Below are 7,753 nucleotides of genomic sequence, written 5' to 3' on the forward strand. Positions count from 1 at the left end.
TCGTGGTGGAATATCCCTTTTATCATTATATACTGCCCCTCTTTCTCTCATTGTCTTTTTTATCTCGAAGTCTGTGTTGTCTGGTATAAGTAAGGCAACACCTGCTTTCTTTTGCTTGCCATTTCTTGGAGTATCATCTTCCATCCCTTCAGTCTGAGCCTATTTGTCTTTAGAGCTGAGATGTGTTTCCTGGAGGCAGTATATTATTGGGTCTTGTTTTTTAATCCATCCAGCCACTCTATGTCTTTTGATTGTAGAATTCAATGCATTTACATTTAGAGTGATTATTAATATATGAGGGCTTAGTACTGCCATTTTATCCCTTGTTTTCCAGTTTTTCTATGTTTCCATTGTTTCTCTTCCCTTGTATTTCTTACTGCCATTTCAGTTTGGTGGTTTTATGTGACAGTTTTCTCTTTATTTATGATTTGTGGCTCTGCTCTGATTTTTTGTTTAGTGGTTGCCATGAGGTTTGTATAAAAGATCTTATGGATGAGATAGTCCATTATCTGATAGCCTCTTATCTCCATTAGCCTAAGCAGGTTCCATCCCTTTCCACTTCCCCTTATGAGTTATTCTTGTCACAAATTGTTCTTTTCTGTGTTGTGACTTTTTGACTAAATTATAGTTTCTATAGTTATTTTTGATGCTTTCCTTCCCTTTGTCTTTAATGTTATTAAGTGTTTTACTGACCTATTCTGATATAGAGCTGCAATTTTCTGATTTTGTCTATTAATCTCCTTGCTCAAGGTTTTGTAAACCTTTACCTTTTTGTTACAGGTAGGAGGGCTTCTTTCATCATTTCTGGTAAGGGAAGTCTGGTGGTGATGAACTCCCTATGCCTTTCTTTATCTGGGAAATCTTTTATTTCTCCATCATATCTGAAGGATAGTTTCACTGAATAGATTATTCTTGGCTGAAAGTTTCTGTCTTTTGGTATTTTGAATATATCATTCCATTCTTTCCCAGCCTGTAAAGTTTCTGCTGAGAAATCCACTGAAAGTCTAATAGGGGTTCCTTTGTGGGTTGTTTTCTTCTGCCTTGCTGCCCTTAGTATGTTTTCTTTGTCATAGGCTTTTGAATTTTAATAGTATATGCCTTGGAGAAGGTCTTTTTGAATTGACGTAATTAGGAGTTCTATTGGCTTAATGTACTTATAAGTCTAGTTTCTTCACCAGCTTTGGGAAGTCCTCAGCTATTATTTCTTTGAACAAGCTCTCTGTTCCTCTCTCCCACTCTTCTCCCTCTTGAATACCTATAATCCTTATGTTGCAATAACTAATTATGTCAGATATTTCTTGAAGAACTTGATGTTTTAAAAATCTTAGTTCTCTCTCCTCTACCTCCTGAAGCATTTCTATATTTCTATCCACTAAATCACTAATTCTGTCCCCCATAATGTTAGCTCTATTTTTCATGGATTCTAGATTATTTTTCATGACATTAATTGTGTTCTTGATATCCAAAATTTGTTTGTTTAGTATCAATCTCTTTGGTGGAGTATTCCTTCTGCTCTTTAATTTTATTCTTGAGCTCATTGAGCTGTCTGAGTTTTCCTGTAACTCCTTGAGTTTCTTTATGATAACTATTTTGAATTCTCTATCATTTAGATTGTAAATTTCTGTCAGTTCAGGATTGGGTTTTGGAGATGTCATTTTCCTTCTGCTCTGAAGTATTAATGTAGTTTTTCGTAGTGTTTGATGAAGTGATCCTTTGCCAGCACATAGTGGTAGTATCAGGTCACAGATTCCACCTGCCACCACTGGGGGGTGGTCAGGAGCTGTGTTTTCTGATTCCACCCTGTCTGCTAGAAGTTGTGTGTGTAGGGCTACTCTGCATTCACCTGGGCTAGCTGCAGCCCCTCTGCTGGTTGTGCTCATGTTGGCAGGGGCTCTGCACTGGGCATGCAGGTTGGGCACCATAGGTGGGGCCTCTCTGCTCAGCAAGGGACCAGCTGAGCTACTGCACACTAGGTGGGAGTGGTGCCTACATGGGGCCTGAACCACCACTTGGTGGGTCCTGTGGGCTGCTGTGATCCACAGGTGGGGCACCTTCTGAGCAGGTGGGGCATCTTTTTGCCTCTGCTGTGCCAAGGGTTGGGGGCACCCATGCAGGGGCTGACCCACATTCAGTGGATCCGTAGACTGCTGTGCTCCATGGGCAGGGGTGACTTCTGGGTGGGTGGGGTGCCTTCTTGCCTGTGTTGTGCTAGGGGCAGGGGTGGCCCTTGGTGTAGAGCGTTCCAACAAGTAGGGCCACCATGTCACATTGGGCACTCCCTTTTGCCAGGCTGCAACTCCAAAAGTGTGCACAGGCTGGACTGTCCCTGCCTCCTATTTCAATCATGCGGGGTTGCTGTGTGAGGATCTGCAAACTGGTTGCTGCCACTGGAGAGAGGGAGAGGTGAGCTTACTTAGTTCCACTGCCTCCCAGGGATCCATTCTACCCAGCTTCAGATGTATAGCTGCATGAATCTCTCAGAAGTCCTGTTGTGCTGTGCAGGGAGTCCTCTGCTGGTTAATGAATGTCCATTTAGTTGTAACTTAAAGGAGAGATAGTGAGTGAACAACTCACTCGGCCATGATGCTGACATCACTCCTACATTCGGAGTTTTATAGTTTTCCTAAATAAATCTTACATAGAGTGTTAGATTTATAATTATTCCTTGTAGACAATATATAGTCAGATCTTGTTTTTTTAATCTATTCAACAATCTCTTTTAATCAATATATTTAGACCATTCACATTTAAAGTTATTATTAGCATAGATGGATTAATATATACTACATTGTAGCTTCTCTATATGTTATCTTGCTCTTTCTTTCCTTATTTTTTTTTTTGTCTTCAACTCTTTTCCTGCCTTCTCTGGTTTTAATTGAGCATTTTATATGGTTATATTTTATTTCCTCTCTTCGCATATCAATTATACTTCTTTTAAAAAATATTTTACTGGTTACTCTAGCATTTGCAACATACATAAGTCCACTTTCAAATAACACTATACTGCTTCATGTTTACCCTTATATTTACTCACTGTATTTTCTCCCTTCCTGACATTCCAAGATTCCTCCTTTAATGGTTTCATTTGTTTATGGAATTTCCTTTAGCCATTCATTTAGCATAGACCTGTTGATGACAAATTTTCTTAGTTTTCCTTCATCTGAGGATATTTTGAATTCTCCTCCATTCCTGAAGGATATTTTCACTGTATATAGTATTGTGTTGACATTTATTTCTGTACTTGAAAAATGTTCTGCCACTTTCTTCTGGCCTCTTCTGTCAATCAAATTATTTTTCCCTATATATAAGGTGTCTTTCTCCCTCAATGCTTTCAAGATTTTTCTTTGTCTTTAGTTTTCAAAGTTTGACTCTGATATGTGTGGGTGTGGATTTTTCTGGATTTATCCTGTTTAAAGGTAACTCAGCTTCTTGAATTGAGGTTTCTGCCTTTGCTCAGTGCAGGAAGTTTTCAGCCAATATTTTTTTGAATAGTTTTTCAGTCCTGCCATTTATCCTCTCCTTCTGACTCTCTGATACATGAATATTAGATTCTTTGTTATTGTCCCACAGGTCCCTCTGGCTGGGTTCTTTTGTTTTTTCCAGTCTGTTTTCTCTCTGTTGTTCAGATTGGGCAATTTGTATTGTTCTGTTTTCAAATTGGCTGATTATTTCCTCTGTCCCATTCATTCTTCTGTTCAGCCAATCCATTGAGTTTTTTATTTAGGTTATTGTGTTTTTTAGTTCTAAAATATCCATTTGATTGTTATATCTTCTGCTTACTAAGATTTACTGTCTCTGTGCTGAGACATTCTGTGTTTTCATTTGTTTTAAGCATGTTCTTAGTTGCTTGTTGAAGCATTTAATGATGGCTGCTTTAAAATCTTTGTCAGATAATTCTCTTTTTTTTTTTGAGGAAGATTAGCCCTGAGCTAACATCTGCTGCCAATCCTCCTCTTTTTGCTGAGGAAGACTGGCCCTGAGCTAACATCTCCTCTGGTTTATATGTGGGATGCCTGCCACAGCATGGCTTTGCCAAGCGGTGCCATGTCTGCACCCAGGATCTGAACTGGCAAATCCCAGGCTGCTGAAGTGGAATGTGCAAACTTAACCGCTGTGCCACTGGGCTGGCCCCTTGTCAGATAATTCTAATATCTCTGTCAACTGAGTGTTGGCATTTATTGTCTTTTTTTATTCAAGTATTCCTGGTTCTCAGAATGACATATGATTTTTTTATTGCAACCTAGACGTATTATTTATTGTGTTATGAGACTCTAGATATTAAACTTTCTGCTTTAGTTGGTTTCCTCAGACACCATTTTAGCAGCAGAAAGGCGGACGTTGCTGCCTTTTTACTCCCATGTAGTGAAGAAATCCAGCCTCCTTAGTTAGCTTCTGATAACAGCTGAGGGGGTGAGGGGCTCCCTACTGCTGGGCAGAGGTAAAAGTCATGACTCTATTAGGGCTCCTCTGATACCACCCCAGTGGGGTGGGATCCAGAGTCAGGGTTACTTCATTATAAGCTGGCAAGGATGGAAGTCCAGACTCCCGACTTGGCCTTTCCTGGCTTGGGTAGAGGTGGTGCCGCAGTTTCTCCTGTGGTATTTGGCTGAAGTAAAGAGTTTATTGTGTAAAATACTGTGTTTTCTATCTTGCTAGACTACTCTTTCCTCATCCTTTGACTAGAGAGGGCAGGCTTTTCTTCCTGCGTGCATCCATTTTCATTTCCATGTTGCTTGCTTCTTCAGCTCCAGGCCTGAGAAATATGAGGCAAACAGAAAACTCAGGAAATTCACTGCTGTGTCATTCTGTGAGTTCTGAAGTCCTTAGCTGGTCTGTCTTCTCTCTATCTTTCAGTCTTATGTTTGTTTATACATATTTAGGGTTTTTAGTTGTATATAACAGGAGGAATGGGGGAAGCACATTTCTCCATTGATTTACTTTCAACTTGTGGTTTTATATCTAAAATCTATTTCTTGTAGACAGACATAGTTGAGTCTTACTATTTATTAATTTTAGTAATCTCTTCTTTATTAATTGGTGTGTTTAGACCATTAGTATTTAATGTAATTATTTCTTTGGCTATATTTAAATCTACAATCATATTAGTTTTGTTTGTCCTCTCTTGTTTTTTGTTCTTCTGTACCTTTTCCTGCCTCTTTTTTGGTGTGGGGGGGTATGTGAACATTTTTAAAAATTCCATTTTATTTATCTTGTTTTTAGTTATACCTGTTTGCATTCTTCTTTAAATTGTTGTTCTAAGAATTAAAACATAGATTCTTAACTTTCTACTTAGTTAATATCGTACCACTTCATGTAATATGTAGAAACCTTGCAATATATTTCTCTATACCAATACCCCCACTCTTTTATGCTCTATTTGTCAAGTGTTCAGCACATATGACAAAACAGTGTTATAACTTTTGCTTTGCAGAAATTAACAAGGAAAAAATGACCTTTATATTTTCTTTTTTACCATTTCTCATGCTTTTTGGTCAAATTGGCACTACTTCTCAAAACTACTTCAACTTGAAGATACCAAAGTGTACCATTTTCCCTTTATGTGGATGAACACTCAAATTACATGTTATGACTTTTTCTGACCTTTCTCATTAACTCATGACAAGTAAAGAAATATCATTTAGCACCAATGTTTTGGTAAACTGCAACACAAACTTAAGCAATGAAACTGGGTGACAGATTGATTATAAGGTAAATTGGTTATAATGATGTTTGTGTTTGTTTTTAACATTATCAATTGCAATTTTTAAAAAAAGTTAAACATTAAAACTCTTGTTGAAAATTCTCCGTGAAAACCATGAACATCTCTACAATATTATATAAAATGAGATATTTTCAATTAATTTTTAAGAATACCTCTATTTGACTTCAAAGTAAACATAAAATGTTAATTAAGGCATAACTGTATGTCTGAAATTAAAACCTGAAGAGAATTTTATTTCCCTTAGAAGTCCACTGGGAAATAGGAATATTTGAAGATGTAAACAATTCACAAAAATGAATTGACATGTAGATAACTTCAAATACTAAGCAAACATTTAATGAACTTCTACTATGTGCTAGACACTGTTAATAAAGTTATAGACTCCTTTCAAGAAACTCACTGGCTACTAGGGGGAGAAAGGCAAAAAGTTGAACTCTTATTATAAGGGAACCAGAAAGGTTGAATTTTACTATCTTGAAGAAATTTTTCAGTAGAGGGGAAATATAGCAAACCTCATAGACTGGCTAACCTACCATTCCCTTTTCTTCTTTGCCTACCTTTACCATAGAAGCTAGGAGAGGAAAAGCTCACATTCCAAGCTTCCCTTGCAGTGAGAGATGACCATGTTGACACAATTCTGGCCAGTGAAATGTAAATCTACTTGAAAACGCTTCTGCCACAGCTTTTGATTTGCTGATGAGTATACAGGGCTCGCTCTACCCCTTGCCTTCTTGCCTCAAATCCAGCATGTCTAAAACCATGCAGCCATCCTGTAATCCTAAGGGAAAGACCAAAAGTATCCCAGATAACACAGCAGTGACCACTGAGCTACTCAAGAAAAAGTCTACAGCCATCTCCAGATTTCTCGGTATTCAAGATTATAAATTTGTGTTTTAGAATGGCCATTTCTGAGTTAGTGTGGAGGATGAATTAAGAAGGGGCAAGAATGAAGGCAGGGAGACTTGTTAGGAAGTTGTTATAGGACTCTGAGCAAAAAAACTAATGGCCTGAACCAAGACAACTGCAGTGAGGATAGTGAGAAAAATTAAAAGGTGGAAGAGACAGGGCAAGGAGATGAAGACAGGTTTCAACATCTAAGTTTCTAGTTTGAGCAACAAGGTGGGTGGTAGTGCCATTCTCTAAAACAGATATAGTAAGGGATTGATAAGTTCAGCTGTGGACATATTCAGTTTGAGATACCTATGGAACAATGTGAAAATGATGAGAAGGCAGTTGACTATGGATCTTTAAATCAAGAGTGAGGTCTGGATTGAAGGAAACCAGATTTGAGAGTAACCATTTATATAGGGTAGTACTGTCCAATAGAACTGTAAGTCACATTTGTATCCTAAAGAAAAAAACAGATATAATCAATTTTAATATTTTTATTTAACTCAATATATCCAAAATATTAAACATATTATCAAGTTATTAATGTGATAATTTACATGATGTCTTTAAAATCTGATGTGTATTTTACACTTAAAGCACATCTCAACTTCTCTGAATGCCTTTATCACAAATACTTGACTTGTATACAAATTTCATAAAATTTAAAGTTGAAAAAGTAGGTTCATAAACCCAAATTGTTCTAAACACAGTTAAGTCTTCCAGTAGCTGAAAGAAAATCATTTTCCTTTGTTATTTTCATTCACACTGAAAAAGATCCCGTTCATCTTTTTAAAAATAACTGACTTGCCTTCAGAGCCAAAGCTGATCAGTTTGAAAACTACATTTGTCCAATTTAAGTAAATTCAGTAAATCTTGTGTAGCTCAGTATTGTTAACACTGAATTCAGAGTTAAGTAAGTAAAAAAGCAACTCTAAATTTATCAAGAAACATTTTTCAAAATTTTCCTTTAATTTTTGTAGTAAATTTACATAACTGTCAAATACAGTTAAAATCTTGTGCATACTGATTCATATTAGAAAAATATGTAAAACTGTTGATTTTTAAAAGTTTCAATTTCAAAACAAATTCTAGTACTTGTCTAGATAGCGCACAAGTAGGCTTTTTCCTTTCTTTGGCGCT

The sequence above is a fragment of the Equus asinus genome, chromosome 8, assembly GCF_041296235.1.
Source record: "Equus asinus isolate D_3611 breed Donkey chromosome 8, EquAss-T2T_v2, whole genome shotgun sequence".
NCBI classification, from domain to species: domain Eukaryota; kingdom Metazoa; phylum Chordata; class Mammalia; order Perissodactyla; family Equidae; genus Equus; species Equus asinus.